Here is a 17,993-nt window from a genome sequence, read left to right as displayed (position 1 = left end):
ACCACATTCTTAAACAAGTATGGTGCAGACACTTCACCGCAGTGCAGCAGATGATAAGACTTCAACATGCCACACTGAAGCAGGTGTTGTCAGCATAGCCTGGAACACGATGTATGTTCCACTTAGACTTGATGTCAGGAGGCAATGAGTCACAGCTCAGAAACATTAAGAAATGCATCCAGAAACTATTCACAGCACTTCACTTTTTCCACATTTTGTTATGTTACAGCCTTATTCCAAAATGGATTAAGGGTGATTCTTAGACTACGGGCACTTATTATGTCCTTTGATCATATTGTATGAAAAACAGAAAAAAGTGGAAATTTCACAGTTTTATAGTTATCTTTACAATGAAAGTGTGTTAAGAAATTTGTTCTAGTAGTCTATGATGACTTTTTCACCTTTTTCAGCATCATTATATGCAAATATTGCCGTTTTGTGCTTGTCCCACACCCAGACTTTTGATCTTCAATGATAAAAATGAATGGTAAAAAAAACATTTTTTCTAATGTTTTAAAATATCTCTGAATAAAATATCAGGAAAATAATCAAAACATAATTGGGGTATTCAATGTCATACAACTGTTGTGATTTTTTTTTAACAAAATGTAGTTGTCCCACACTATTGCCGTAATTTCCACCACAACACTGTAATGTCCCTTTAAACAGTTTGTATGAAAGATTGTTTGGGTAGTTTCTATGGAGATAAACAGTGACATCAGAGCACATGTATATAGTGCCAAATCACAACAAACAGTTGCCCCAAGGCGCTTTATATTGTAAGGCAATGGTGTGGTGGAAATTATATTTACAAGGCCAATAGTGCCCGTAGTTAAAGAATCACCCTTAAATTCTTTTTTTCCACAATTCTACACACAATACCCCATAATGACAATGTGATTTTTTGGGGGGGATTTTTGCAAATTTATTAAAAATAATAATAAAACAAAACTAAACAAAATTACATGTACATAAGTATTCACACCCTTTGCTCAGTACTTTATTGTTGTTTCATATTTCTGGTTTTAAATTCTACATTAAAATTATTGTTCCAAAATCATTTAGACTTAAATTAAGTAGAAGTGTCCCTTCCTAACATTCCATGTAATGTTCTGTGACAAACTACAACAATATGCATCTTTTATAAAATAATAGTATAGGCTGTATTTTACACTATAGTATACTATGCTATTGGAGGTGATGTTGGGCACATTGTTTAGTCTAACTGGAGCTAACTATTTCCAACATTGTTTTGCTTGACAGCCTGTCCATCAAAATTGATTAATTGGATGTATTAGACCAATATTTATAAGGTGCATAACACAGTATATACCTCCTCTGGCTGGAAATAATGGAGACCACACTGTATTTTACTTCATTTGTCATTGAAAGATGCCCCTGTGTTCACAGGACAGGAAGTGAAGTCAGCACAAAGTACAACCCCAATTCCAGTGAAGTTGGGACGTTGTGTGAAATGTAAATAAAAACAGAATACAATGATTTGCAAATCCTCTTCAACCTATATTCAACTGAATACACCACAAAGAAAAGATATTTATTATTCAAACTGATAGACTTTTTTGTTTTTGTGCAAATATTTGCTCATTTAGAAATGGATACCTGCAAGATGTTTCAAAAAAGCTGGGACAGTGGTATGTTTATCAGGGAGTTCTTGTACTTCATCCAATCCTGAATCTGTGAAACAGTCCCAAATAGTTAAACATTAATGACAACAGGGTATTTTTTTTTTAACAGGTGTTTGCAGTAACTGGTGCGCTATTTGATTTGGTACCTGACTCCTTGGGGTTAATTATTATCCTTTCATTTGTTTCTGTTGCAGAAAAATATATTGTCCTATGTCATGATGTTACACATCAACAGCAATGTTCAAAACAACGTGTACCCAGATAGATCCAGCCCATGTGTGATCAGGCTTCACTTCACCTAAATATAAAAATAACACATTTATCTGATTTCAGCAACTTCCTCTTTTTCATGGAAAAGGTGGTTTGACTTGTTTATTGGGAACTCGGTTGATATTGCGCAAAGACGACATGACAGTGGCAGTTTTATCACAACTTTCGCATGCCTGGTTGCACTCATTTTTGTAGATGATGCGTTTGTCTTCCCGCTCCATTCGTCATTCTGACAACCTGGAGCCATCACATCCCACTGCTTTGATGTGCCTGATAGTCATCAAGACATTTTAACATTCATTCAGTCATTGCTATGAGACAAGAGTGCTAACCACTAAGCCAATTTTAGCATTCAAGCATCATGTATTTATAACTGCAGACGTTATAAAGAAAAGGCATGATGATACTTAAGGTGCAGATAATTGTCTGTAGAATCCCTCAAAAATGAATGAGACCGTCTTTGCAAAATATATGGAAATGTTTGAATCCAACACAGTATTTTATATCTTTATATATATATATATATATATATATATATATATATATATATATATATATATATATATATATATATATATATATATATGCAAGGCTGGGTAGGATTAAATTGAAAGAATACATGTGGATTACATGTACGTACAGTGGGGAAAACAAGTATTTGACCCCCTGTCAATTTTGCAGGTTTTCCCACCTACAAAGAATGGAGAGGTCTGTATTTTTATCATAGGTACACTTCAACTGTGAGAGACAGAATCTAAAAAAAAAAATCCATTAAATCACATTGTATGATTTTTAAATATGTTTAATTTGCATTTTATTGCATAAAATAAGTATTTGACCCCCTAGAAAAACAGAGCTTAACAATTGGTACAGAAGCATTTGTCTGCCATTACAGAGGTCAGACGTTTCCTGTAGTTCTTGACCAAGTTTTCACACACTGCAACAGGGATTTTGGTCCACTCCTCCATATAGATCTTCTCCAAATCTTTCAGGTTTGGAGTTTCAGCTCCCTCCAAAGATTTTCTATTGAGTTCAGGTCTGGAGACTGGCCAGGCCACTCCAGGACCTTGAAATGCTTTTTTACGGAGCCCCTCCTTAGTTGCCATGGCTGTGTGTTTGGGGTCATTGTCATGCTGGAAGACCCAGCCATGACCCATCTTCAATGCCCTTACTGAGGGAAGGAGGTTGTTTGCCAAAATCTCACAATATATGACCCCATCCATCCTCCCTTCAATACGGTGCAGTCGTCCTGTCCCCTTTGCAGAAGAGCACCCCCAGAGTATGATGTTTCCACCCCCATGCTTCACGGTTGGGATGGTTTTCTTGGGGTTGTTCTCATCCTCTAAACATGGTAAGTGGAGTTGATTCCAAAAAGCTCTATTCTGGTCTCATCTGACCATATGACCTTCTCCCATGCCTCCTCTGGATCATCCAGATGGTCACTGGTGAACTTCAAACAGGCCTGGACATGTGCTGGCTTGAGCAGGGGGACCTTGCTGCCCTGCAGGATTTTAAACCATGACAGCATCATGTGTTACTAATGTAATCTTTGTGACTGTGGTCCCAGCTCTCTTCAGGTCATTGACCAGGTCCTCCTGAGTAGTTCTGAGCTTTCTCAGAATTATCCTTACCCCACAAAGTGAGATCTTGCATGGAATCCCAGACCGAGGGAGATTGACAGTCATCTTGTCTTACTTCCACTTTCTAATAAATAATCATAACACACAGTTGTTGTCTTCTACCAAGCTGTTTGCCTGTTGTCCTGTAGTCCATCTCAGCCTTGTGTAGCTCTACAGTTTTGTCCCTGGTGTCCTTAGACAGCTCTTTGGTCTTGGCTATGGTGGACAGGTTGGAGTGTGATAAATTGAGTGTGTGAACAGGTGTCTTTTATACAGGTAACAAGTTCAAACAGGTGCAAATAATACAGGTAGAGTGCAGAATAAGAGGGCTTCTTAAAGAGAAATTAACAGGTCTGTGTGAGCCAGAATTCTTGCTGGTTGGTAGGGGGTCAAATACTTATTTGATGCAATAAAATGCAAATTAATTATTTAAAAATCATACAATGTGATTTTCTGGATTTTCTTTTTAGATTCTGTCTCTCACATATGAAGTGTATCTACGATAAAAATTACAGACCTCTCCATTCTTTGTAGGTGGGAAAACCTGCAAAACTGACAGGGGGTCAAATACTTATTTTCCCCACTGTATGTACATACATTTGGATTACTTGTAATCTGATTACTTTTGGATTATATTTCAAAGTAATCCTACCCAACCCTGTATATATGTACCTCAAAGTATCAGCCTTTCATGGATATTGTTTTTGTACTAAATCATTATTACAATCACTCATTGTTTGAAATGACATTGTTATTTAATTTTTTCTAAACCTCATTATTAGCACTAAATTGCCCACAGTCTTACTTTTTTGGGAATGTGTTGCAGGAATGGATGCATATTAACAAATTAAATGAAATTAAGCACACAGACCATGAAATATCTTGAGTTCACGCTGTCTACAACAAAAGTAAAAGTATATTACAGCATTTTTTTTTTTTAACCAAGATGGATTTTCAGTTTTGAGGATACAAACAGCAAATTATATCAAAATATATAAATTATATACATATGTAATGTGAGCTCGACTGGAAACACAGAGGCTCGTTTCTTGGGGTAATATGTAGAGATTTAAAAAAATAACCAGATTTGCACCTAATGTTGGTGCCATTGTTTGTTACAAAATTTCATTTAATCTCTTTTACAGTCTGATCCTACTACTAACATATTTTCAGTACTGATTTATTGAGGTTAAAACCCAATTTTTGTCCCAAGTGTTCCCACTTGAACCCTTGATATTTCACATATCTGGAGGCATATCTTCAAATATGACCCCTCAGGGGGTTAAATAATCACTACTGACATGAGAAGCATGTGTGGGATGTGTGATTACTCACATCTTCTTTGGAGTAAACACACAACCATACAGATAGCCATTTATGGTGCTGTTTCTATCATTTTTGGCAAAAAACAAATTGAGTTATTGAAGGAATGTCATGTTTGATGGAACATTGAGACAAATTAAGACTTGAATATGACTGAGCTGCACAGTCACTTAGAACAGATGACCTCTAAACTTCTCAAATAGTTGGTGATGACCAAGTACACATCATAAACACCAATAGTTAATAATTAAAATAAAACAAAAGCAACAAAAGGCAGTGGCATCATCAAAATACATTTTCTTCTTAACTCCCAAAACTCTCAATTAATTCCCATCAAAGCAGTAAAATTGTCATTTGGGGGGGGGGCGGGGGGGGTTGACTCCATGCTTTACCTCTCTAGGGAATTTTAAAAAATACATAAAAATCCTGGATTTCTCAGGCAGGGACTGAATTTTTGATCTCTATTTTCTTCACGGGACGTCAGCATTTCATCTCAACATAAAGAAGGCATTCGTACTTTGTTCATTTCTGTACTCAGCATCACCAGGAAAATGAGATGATTGGCTCCTGTTTTGGAAAAGACCTGCAAATCAAGTGTTGAAATAATACTGTGTCACATTTCAGGGGAAAGCTGAGGCTGAATAATCATCAAATATTACATCATCAAGATTCTAAATATTAAATCACACCTACGTGACTGTATACTGCACTGTAACAGATCCTGAGCTCTTTCACTTACTGTCTGTAATAGAACCTGTGATTGTCAGGTTTCATCAAGATCACTAGTTCGCCGGGCTGCAGCACACACGGTTATTTTAAACGTGTGGAAATGGACCTGTTGCCTGCTTGGGTGGTTGCCATCCAGGGCTCAGGGCGATTCTATGGTGTGGATGCAGAAAAGCGCTGCACCAGTGCAAGAAATGATACACAATGTGGTGTCAAAATAAGGCAGCAGTCATCATATCTAGATTTAAGTTAAAAAAAAAAAAATGAGTGAACACGCTTGTGAGAACAAGTCCAAAACTAAAGGCGGCACACTGTAGAGCACATTTCTCTGCCGAGGACCCTTTAGTATTCATTAAGCCCCATGCTAAATTCAAACTATCCCTGTATGAACGTACACTTTTGTCCTCCAGGTCAAGATTATGAACTGGATATGGACCAGGTACACTCGTGGACAGATGATCATGGGTGCTTTGTATGTCACGTGACATGGATTATTCCTCCTATTTGTGTTGTGTTGCATTTAGTGTGCAATTTGGTTCCATTTAGTGTGCAATTTGGTTCCATATGTTTTGTACCATTGCACGCTGTGAACCCCACCCACTAGTGGGGGCGGTGTTTAGCTAAACATGCAGAGTTTGTTTTGCTGACAGATGATGATCTGAAGGAGCTAATTGACGGTGCTAAAAAACCAAACAAATCCACTCTGCTGTAAGCCGTATGGAGGCATGAAGAGCTGTTAGGATGAAAAGCTGACATTAATTTTTGCTGGACTGAGGAACTACACAGTCTTTTTTTGGAAGTACACGAAGGACTACATCATCACAATTTTGGACTCCTATTTAAAGTTCGTGTTAGACTGTTCATCGGCAGTGGAACACCAAAATGTAAGCCCCTTTTCTGTTGTTTATAAATTAATAAAATATCCAATGACAAGGACCTATTTTAGCCCTTATATAAAACAAATAATGAATGTTTATACATTCTTTCAATGGTATGAATATTTCATGATGTGAAAGCTGGAACGCACACTTTCACATCATGAAATATTCGTACCATTGAACTCAAACATTCATTATTTGTATATTATCTAATCTAATCTACTTCTGTTATAATAATAGCATTCCTCCAGTTACTTATAAAATTCAAGCCATCACTACTTTGTGCAACATTGCAGTGACAGAAATTTTATGGTTATGATATTCAACAGATATTTGACAGCTTGAACTTTGTTTATCTTTTGAAGAAAGAAAACCCAAAAAGAATCTCAAATCCCCCCACCCCCCGCCCCCACACACAACAATTTGAATAGATTTTGTTAAAGTTATTTTAAAAGTCATTTCAACTTTCAACTGAGTTAATGCCACAAGACGTCTCCAGTTAAGCCGAAATAACTTCTAAAAAATCTATGGAAATTGTAATATCACTTTTTCTTATTGAGACAGCAGTTCATTTGTGTGTGTGTGTGTGTGTGTGTGTGTGTGTGTGTGTGTGTGTGTGTGTGTGTGTGTGTGTGTGTGTGTGTGTGTGTGTGTGTGTGTGTGTGTGTGTGTGTGTGTGTGTGTGTGTATGTAGGTAAAGATGTGCATCATTGTTGTAATCTGCTTTGAGCGTCTGCATCCACTGGAAAACAGCCATAGAAATACAATCGATTTACAATCATTCCACCAACTTTCGTGGCTAACGGCTAAATCCCGCTGACAGCCAGGCAGACAAATGTCACTGTAAACATCATGTTTACTGACAGTGTTTAACTTTCTGTTGAAACTCTGCCATATTTGATATCCAAACAGATGGAGGCTTCAGACACGATCACACACATTTGCTGTAGACCACGACAAAGCTGAGCCATGTGTCCTTGGACAACTGCTGTTTAATGTGAGCACCACCTTCCAGGACACGGTGCCAACAATACCAGCTGAACTCTGCAGAATCTCACTTTTTGTTTTTCATCAGGACAGTTCACATTCATGGTTGTAGTTAACCTGCTGTCTATCTGATCTGATCATCCTCACATACTCATGCTGCAATCACTACTGTAATAACTGTCGCTATTGTAATAATTTTTACAATGGCCAGCGTAAAAAAAAAAAATCACTATTGCTGTAATTGTCACTACTGCAATAATGATCATAATAGCAGGCATGAATGTTGCAACTCCTATTGTAATAAGCTACTGCAGCACTAACTGTCACTTTGTAATAATTATTACATTGGCCAGCGTGAATGTTGTTGTAACCACTATCGTAACAAATCAGTATTGTTATAATTGTCACTATTGAAATAATTATCATAATAGCAGGCATGAATGTTGCAACTCCTATTGTAATAAGCCACTGCAGTAATAACTGTGACATTGTAATAATTATTACAATGGCCAGCATGAATGTTGTTTAAACCACTATTGTAACAAATCACTATTGTTATAATTGTCACTATCGCAATAATTATCATAATAGCAGGCATGAATGTTCCAACTCCTATTGTAATAAGCCACTGCAGTAATAACTGTGACATTGTAATAATTATTACAATGGCCAGCGTGAATGTTGTTGTAACCACTATTGTAAAAAAAAAAAATCACTATTGCTGTAACTGTCATTATTGCAATAATTATCATAATAACAGGCGTGAATGTTGCAACTCCTATTGTAATAAGACACTGTAGTAATAACCATTATTTTGTAATGATTATTACAATGGCCAGTGTGAATGTTGTTGTAACCACTATTGTAACAAATCACTATTGTTATAATTGTCACTATTGCAGTAATTATCATAATAACAGGCGTGAATGTTGCAACTCCTATTGTAATAAGCCACTGTAGTAATAACCGTCACTTTGTAATAATTATTACAATGGCCAGCGTGAATGTTGTTGTAACCACTATTGTCACAAATCACTATTGCTATAATTGTCACTATTGCAGTAATTATCATAATAGCAGGCATGAATGTTGCAACTCCTTTTGTAATAAGCAACTGCAGTAATAACTGTCACTTTGTAATAATTATTACAAAGTGGGTGTGAATATTGTTGAAATTGTTATTGTAAGAACTCTCATTATTGCAATAGGAGGTGGAATGTTGCAACTCCTATTGTATAGTAGAGAAGCTTGAATCTTGACTGGACTGGGTTGCTTGACGCAAGGACGATTCGCTCATTCTTCTCTACAAGATTCAAGACAGAAGTCAGACTACCAGAGCAAGAAATGTAGCTGAGGAAGCTTCTGCGATTACAAGCGAAACGTCCTCACGTCAAGCAACCCAGTCCAGTTGAAAATTCAAGCTTCTCCACTATGGAAACCACCTGGACAACTGACAGCCTTCACAGAAACTCCTATTGGAATATGCCACTGTAGTAATAACACACTCATTGACTCATCTTCGATGCTTAGTCCAATTAAGGGTCGTGGGGGGCTGGAGTCTATCCCAACAGTTATAGAGCGTGACTGTCACTTTGTAATAATTATTACAATAGTGAGTGTGTGTTGTTTTATCCACTGTTGTAATAACTGTTACTATTATAATCGTTATTAGTGGCCCTGAAAGTTGTTGCAACCACTATTCTAATACACCTATTGTAATAAACCTCAATTGTTATAGACCATCACTACTGTAAAAATTATTACAATTATTACAGTTATTACAGTGTTGTTGCAGCCATTATTCTAATATTATGCCATTGTAATAAAGGTTACCACATAGTCATACACCTCTGCTTCTTCTTTCGGCTGTTCCTGTTAGGGCTCGCCACAGCTGGTCAATCGTTTCCATCTCACCCTGTCATCTGTATCTTCCTCTGTCGTCCCAACTACCTACATGTCCTCCCTCACCACATCCATGATCCTCCTCTTTGGCCTCGCTCTGCTCGTCCTACGTGGTGGCTCCATCCTCAGCATCCTTCTCCCTATATACCCTGGGTCCCTCCTCTGCACATATTCAAACCATCTCAATCTTACCTCTCACACACTGCAATAGTAAAATAAACAACAAAAGGCAGAGCTGACTGGCGGTATAGTTAGAAACAAACGTGGACTTGTGAAAACATCAACTTTATTTTCTCTTTAACCACAACACTGTAAATTAATGTTCCTCAAAGCAATAAAATTGTCATCTTGGCTGGGAATGAATTTCAGCAACCAGTTCTTCAGAGTGAATTATGTTTTTACTGGTTCCCCGAGGAGAAGAATCAGAGGTTTGTCACATGACCTGATACACACATGATCTGACTCTGTACAGTGAACCTTAGCTGAGACTGGGCAAGTCGGGGAATCGTTGACTCCGTGCTTTACTTCTCTTGGGATTTAAGATAAATAAAAAAAATAATAAATCTGCTTTCCCAGGCTGGGACTGAGTTTTTGATTTGTACTTACTTTTTGGAAAGTCAGTCTTTCATCTCGACACAATCAAAGCCTTCATCATGCCAACATGTGCTTAATGAATAAAAATAAATAAATGCGCATGCCCACCTTCACATTATCTGGATAGCCATCAGCAGGAAAGCGAGAGCTTGGCTCCTGTTTTGGAAAAGACCTGTAGATAAAAAAAAAAAACAACGCTGAGGCTGAATAATCATCAAATATTACATCATTAGTCCATCCAGCCATCCATCCATTTTCTTCTGCTTTATCCAGAGTCAGGTCGTGGGGGCAGCAGCTCAAGCAAAGCCGCCCAGACCTCCCGATCCACACACACCTCCCCCAGCTCCTCCGGGGGAACCCCAAGGTGTTCCCAAGCCAGCCGAGAGATGTAGTCCCTCCAGTGTGTCCTGGGTCTTCCCCGGGGCCTCCCCCCAATGGGACGTGCCCGGAACAGCTCTCCAGCGAGGCGTCCAGGGGGCATCCGGAAAAGATGCCCGAGCCACCTCAACTGACTCCTTTCGACGTGGAGGAGCAGTGGCGCGACTCCGAGCTCCTCCTGAGTGACCGAGCTCCTCATCCTATCTCTAAGGGAGCGCCCAGCCACCCTGCGGAGGAAACTCATCTCGGCCGCTTGTACTCGCGATCTTGTTCTTTCGGTCATGAGCCAAATCTCATGACCATAGGTGAGGATCGGAACGTAGATCGATCGGTAAATCGAGAGCTTTGCCCCCCTACTCAGCTCTCTCTTCACCACGGCGGTCCGATACAGCGACAGCATCACTACAGATGCTGCACCGATCCGTCTATCGATCTCACGCTCCATCCACCCCTCATGAACAAGACCCTGAGATACTTAAACTCCTCCACTTGAGGCAAGGACACTCCACCGTCCCAAAGAGGGCAAAACACCTTTTTCCGGTCGAGAACCATGGCCTCAGATTTGGAGGTGCTGATCTTCATCCCGGACGCTTCACACTCGGCTGCAACCATCCCCAGTGCACGCTGAAGGTCCTGATTTGACAAAGCCAACAAAACCACATCGTCCGCAAACAGCAGAGACAAGATTCTGTGGTTCCATTATTACATCATTAGAATTAACATTATTAAATGACCCCTATGTGACTGTATATTTCACTGTATGATATTGTGCTGTGTCAATACTTTGATCCAGCACTCTGTGAATAGCCAGCACTTTGGTCGCTTACCCTCCTTGTGGAAAATGTCAGTGTGTCCTCTGGACAACTGTCAAGTTAGCACTCTTCCCCATAACTGTGGTTGTGTGTACTGAAAAACACTGACAGTCATGGTATTTCATGGTGTTTCTATTGCAAAACTAGTGGTTTACTCAAACTTGAGTGAAATAATCTAATATTTTGAGATATTTTTTATTTCATTTTTTTCTGAGCTGTAGGCTGTGATGATCAAAATTAACATTAAAAATGCTTGAAACGTTTTAGGATCCATGCCCATACCCAGGTAACACACAACGTAAACTTTCCAACATTGTCAGCAACGTTGCTGACAACGTTGTAGCAATGTTGTGGGGAGTCTACAAATTCACACTGCTACAACGTTGCAACATAACTTTGCTGACAACATTGCAGCAACGTTGTGGGGAGTCTGCAAATTCACGTTGCTACAACGTCATTGCAACTTCTGTGCAACGTTCCGGCAACGTCAAATTGTTAGCTGGGTATAGAGTTTTTGTTTGTTTGTTTGTTTTTCTGGCATAAAAATGCAGAGAGACCTCCCAGAAACACTTAAACACAGTGCCTCATATCAGCACTTTCTTAAAAGGAAAAAGTGCTTTTGTGGAACCTGTTTATATGAAAACAATAAAATCACTAACTTATAATGTATGGCCATAAAAAAGCACTCACTCTCAGCAGGAACAAAGCATCTGTCCAATCCGCTATCACAGATGGGATGAAAGCTGACTGTTGACAGAGACTGCAAAAGTCTCCCTCATGCAGTGACAAGTTTTGTACAATCTGATTAGTTGCCTGATAAAGAGATGCAGTGATCACATTTAAGTGCTCAGAGGGGCCCCACAAAAAAAAAAAAAGAAAAAGGTGGCATGCTCTCAAAAAAGACACTGGGTGGTGCACTTTTTCTGGAGTGGGCTGCATCCAGCTGTATACGTTCCATTTGCATTTAGAGCAATTAAGCAGAGAATGGTGCTCAGAAAAAAAGTGCTATATATACAGGGCCTTAGTTTATATGTGATATAATAATATAATGTAATATATTTCAATGTAATTTTCACTTTCTGAAATAACTGATAAAAAATATTGAACTTTTAAAGTATAAAATGCATATATTATTTCCAAAGTGGTCCTCAGTAGTCCAGTTTGGCCTCCCGTCTCAGTTTTACTACTTTGCGAAATCAGTTTTGGAGGATTTTAAAATGGAAAGTTATGTACAGTTTAGTTTATTCTTGTGCTCTTTAATGGTTTGTCTTTTTATTGTGTTCCTTTTATTGTGTTCCTAAATTTTTTAAATTCAATTATCTCTGTTTTCCAGTACATATGTAGACAGGTGTGTACCTTTCTAAATCATGACCAATCAACTGAATTTACTCCAGGTGGACTCAGATTAGGCCATAGAAACATCTCAATTATGATCAGTGAAACAGGATGCACCTGAGCTCAATTTGAACTTCCTGTTAAAGACTGAATAATTATGCAGGTGATTCCTTAGTTTTTAAAAAAAATATATAAATTTGCAAAAATCTAAAAAAAAACAAACAAACAAACAAACAAACAAACCATTTTTCACATTGTCATTATGGGATATTGTGTTTAGAATTTTGAGGGGGGAAAAATGAATTTCATTCATTTTGGAATAAGGCTGTAACATAACAAAATGTGGACAAGTGAAGTGTTGTGGATACTTTCTCGATGCACTGTAAACACATCTGTATTATTTTTTTCCTTCTGTTGGCATCCTTGTATGCTGGAAAGTTTAATTTATGAGCTATGTGGAGATGCACAAACCCACGCCAAAGCTGACAAAACACTTTAAACAAGGAAAAATGATGAAGACTGCCACTGACAGCGGCTGAAAAAAGAGACAAAAACAAATTAAAGCTGGTACCTCACTTTGCTGCATCCACGGCACTATGACACCATATTGGGTACTGGAGGGCAGCCATCCAGGCAGACAAGCAGTCCATCCCCACATCTTGAAAGTAAGCATCTATCTGCCACAGCCAGGTGATGTGTGGGCGCCGCCTTGACCTTCTCCAACCACTGGGGTCATCGTACTGGATCATGCACAGAAAAACGGCACACATGGCCAAAACGTTGAAGCTGATGCTTTCTGCCTCACAATGCAAGTGATACTCCTCATCTCAGTCTCCCTAAGTTACCACAGGTTTGATACAAAGTCATTCCAGAAGTAAAAACAGAAGTTCTGTCTGAGAAAGACAAAAAGTAAAACATGAAAAATGACAACTATCTCCGTGTGTCTGTATCCATCACAAACTGAACCAGTGCAGGGTTCAGACCGTTTAAACTCAGAACCAACTTCAAGGGAACTATTTCTAAAATGTTCCAAAACATTTCAAAACAATGGTTGTTTTGATATTGCCATCTATATAAATCAACAAACAAAATATATTCTTCCAAAGCTGGAATGACCGGGGAGGTCGAGGAGATTTGTGCCGAGTCCTTGATGCCAAAATTGGAAGCAGGTGTGTGTTGTAGAACAGGTGCGATTGATCAGAGAATAAACTGACGGAGAGACGGTAAAGCTGCTGTGACTAACAGCAAACAAAACGTCAAATAGATGTCAAAATAAAGCTGGAATAAGACCAACTGAAACCAAACCATCAACCTAGCTGCATTTGCAGTTTGATACTAATCGTCTGATTGGTCAACAATTTTTTCATGCATCAACTGGCCAGCTTGAAATGTTATATCAAACTATTCCAATTTGAAATAACTTTCTGGGACATGGTTCTCTCAAAGTCTATATGTGTGCATAAATACATTTATAAAATATACACAGCCTAAAACATTGTATGTTACTATACTTATTTAATCAGAGTGGTTTTGTGAGCACATGAAAGACAAACAATTTAATCAAAGTGGTTTGATTAAAGAAAATCGGTTAAAAGTAAAGATCACAGACTAAGGAAAACTACAAGTTATATATGTATATTAAACACTAATATGAAGTTATATAACACCTTTCTATTGGCTCCATGAACTTTGACCTTACATGGCCTTGAAAGTAAAACAAAATCTAGAATGACTATTTCAAGAACCTGGTTAAAGATACATCAGTGTTGCTGTTGAACATTAAGATTAAGTCATATAATCACATTTCTATTGGTTACATGACCTTTGACCTTGGCTGACCTTGAAAGGTCAAACTAATTTTGAATAGATATTTTGAGGAATTGACTAATGATACATCTGTGTTATCATTAAACAATAAGGTAAAGTAATATATCACTTTTGTGTTAGTCTCATAACCTTTGACTTGGGGTCACCTTCAAAGTCAAACTAATTTAGAGTAGATATTTTGAGGACTTGGCTAATGATACATCTGTGTTATTGTTAAACACTAAGATGACGTCATATATCACATTTCTATTGGTTACATGAACTTTGACCATGGCTGACCTTGAAAGGTCAAACAGTCATAGAATGGCTATTTTGAGGAAATGGTTAAAGACCAATCTGTGTTATTATAATTAAAAACCAAGATGAAGTTATATATATCACGTCTGTGTTAGTCTATTGACCTTTGACCTTGGGTGACCTTCAAATGTCAAACTAATTGAGAACAGATATTTTGTGGAACTGGCTAATGATACATAGTATTATTATTAAACACTAAGATGAAGTAATATATAACATTTCTATTGGCCACATAACATTTGACCTTGGGTGATACTGAGAGGTCAAAGTAATTTAGAATGTCTATTTTGAGGAACTGGTTAAAGATGAATCTATGTTACTATTAAACACGAAGAGTGTGCTCACACTAGGCAGTCTGGACCATGCCTGAGCCCGTTCCACCTCCAAAGTCCAATTTGTTTCACTCGTGTGAGCGCCCTGGGCTGTGGCCAAGGATGACATGCTGGTGCATGTCAGGACCAAATGTAGAGATGGACTGCAGCAATGACACGTGTGATCACAAACAACACCGGACGTAATGACACTGACGTGACTTTTCAATTTCACAGTTTACTGTAATAGTTTTCTATTTCTTCTACAACATTTGGCTTAAAAATGGGTCTGGTTTCTTGGCTCCTTGTCCAACAGTCAGCGAGCAAAGCTGTAAAATATTTAATCATCATCTGCTGCCTCAATAGAAATCTTGTGCAGTATGATTGGCTGGTAAATCCCTTACTGCATCATTTATTCAGATAGGACAGGTTTTATATGAGGAGGTGAGGTAAAGTAATTATTACTTTGAGTTCCTCAAACATTTTTGTTAGATCCAAATAAGAGATGTCAGTCATTTTAACAGACAGCGCCTCCTACATTCTGTAAACTAATCCATAGAAATAACCTCAGGTTATATTAATCCCATATGAACACATGCTTTGGAAAATGAGTTTTCTGCTGTTTATCTCAAGCATGGTTGTGCATTTGTAAAGCACATTGTACATGTCTGAATCAGCTGCTTTGTCATGTGCAAAGCAAAGTCCAGACCTCTGCATCCAGAAAAATAAAAAAATAAATCCAAAACCAGTGGGACGGGACACATTTGTTTAGCACCTGTATAAGAGGTGGACAGACCACCTACTCTGCTTTGGGCACAAGGAGCACACGCCATTGTGCAGAGTGCACACAGCCAAAAAAAAAAATTTTTTTTTAAAGTGCAGGCAACATAATTTGAAGCATCATAATATAGTGATTGTAGAGACAAATCCACTCTTTTCCAGAACTTAAAACAAAGGGGTAAAAGGTATAAACCTAGTCATTATTTGTGTGTGTCTTTTTTAAGACTGACAGCCATGCATGACATCTGTCATTTATATCAAGCTTTGTTAACCCATGTTATTTGCTCATAATAAATATTACATTCGTCCACCTCCCCATATGAAACTAATCTAACCCGAATAGGGCAAAACTCAATAATCTTTCAATTATATTCTCTGTTATTATGGTATGTGAGAGCGAACTCTGCCTCAAAACAGAAGTCACATTGTCTTGATAAAGATATTTTATCAGTTATTTCACTGCAGTGTGAGCACAGACCAGTAGGGGAGTGGGAAATGGTGGAAAATGGTGCACAGGTACAGTCCAAGGTACCGTGACCTCGTATGAGCACGCCCTAAGAAGACATCATATGCCACTTTTCTGTAGGTTACATAACCTTTTACCATGGGGGACAATGAAAAGTCAAACTGATATGGAATGGCTATTCCCAGGGTTTTTATTACAGTATTACTATTAAACACTAAGATGAAGTTGTATATAATTTTTCTATTGGTCATATGGCCTTCAAACTTTAAAGGTCACACTGATTTAGAATGTTTTTTCTGAGAAACTGGTTATAGATACACCGACTGTAACTATTAAAGACTCATATGTGTCATAAAGCGTCTTTCTCTTGGTCACGTGATATTTGACATTGAGTGAACCTGAAAGTTTGAACTCAAGCTCCAAATAGTTGAAGTCAAACTGTTTGGATTAAACATGGTTGAAGGATTGTGTGTCAAGTCAACAAAAAAGTGGTTCAATTTTGGACTGAACTGCTCAAGACCTCACAGAACAAAGTAGTAATTCGCACGAATTACCGACAACATTTCCTGTATGTTCGTTTTGTGAATTGTTTTGTAATTTATGTTTGTAGCATGGCCCAAGCAGAGGGTCATCCCTTTGACTCTGGTCTGCTTGAGGTTTCTTCCTCAGAGGGAGCTTTTCCTTACCACTGTTGCTCTGGGGGTTGGTAAGATTAGACCTTACTTGTGTGAAGCGCCTTGAGGCAACCTTGTTGTGATTTGGCACTATATAAATGAAAATAAATTGAAATTGAAATGAATCTGTGTCAAATATTAGACTCGAGTGCTTCAAGTTCATTTTTTTAAAAGTGATTTTGTTTTCTTTTGCTGGGGGAAAACCTCCCTTCAAGGTCAGAGGAAGTGGTATTTGTAGGTTTAGTCAGCATTTGGTGACATCTATAGCACGCACAACAGATCAGCACGTCACTTTGTAAGAGTGCACAAACACTAACATCCTGCTGGAAAACATGTTGTTTATGCTCTTGTAACAACACAGAATTGATTGGTTAATCTCCAACTGTTTGATTCAGTCAACTTCCTGACTAGCGTCTTAAACATTTAGATACTTATCTGGAGCAGATGGATTGTGATGAATACAAGGACCTCCTTTCAAATAAAACACAACCTTGTCTGCAAACAAACAGAAAAATGTCCTGGTAGAGTTCAAGTTCAAGTTTGAGTTGAAGTTTATTATTATAGCCATTTCAACAATATAATAAAATACAGCTGATAAGAATGTGCTTTGATATGCTCACATATCTCACACCACAATGACAACAAAAAATACAACACTAATACACATAGAAAAAGTGTATGGTTACAGAGAGTAGCAGCAGCATGGTTCAGTGGTTCAAAAAGTGCAGAGAGAGGTAGTCCATAAAGTCAACCATGAAGTGCTTAGTGCATGTTCAGTGACAAATAGCTTGTGGATAGGTACTATCCCTAAAGCGTGATGTTTTACATGTGATGCTTCTGTACCTCTTCCCTGATGGTAAGAGAGTAAATAAATGGTGTGCTGGATGGGAAGGATCAGAGGTGATGTTACAAGCTTTCCTGGAAATCCTGGTGTTATAGTGTGAGGCTATGGAAGGTAGACTACAGCCAATGATTTTAGAGGCCCTGTGTACCACCCTGTCAAGCTGTTGTTTGTCCTGGCTGGTAGCACTACCATACCAGACCAGGACAGAGAAGGTGAGCACATTTTCAATGGTAGCACGATGGAAGTGGGTCGTGCCTGCTTGACTGACCCCAAATTTCCTCAGCTGACGGAGGAAGTGTAGTCTCTGATGGGCTTTGGAAATAA

This window comes from Thalassophryne amazonica, chromosome 17, assembly GCF_902500255.1.
Source record: "Thalassophryne amazonica chromosome 17, fThaAma1.1, whole genome shotgun sequence".
Classification (NCBI taxonomy): domain Eukaryota; kingdom Metazoa; phylum Chordata; class Actinopteri; order Batrachoidiformes; family Batrachoididae; genus Thalassophryne; species Thalassophryne amazonica.
Note: the sequence above shows the minus strand (reverse complement) of the source record.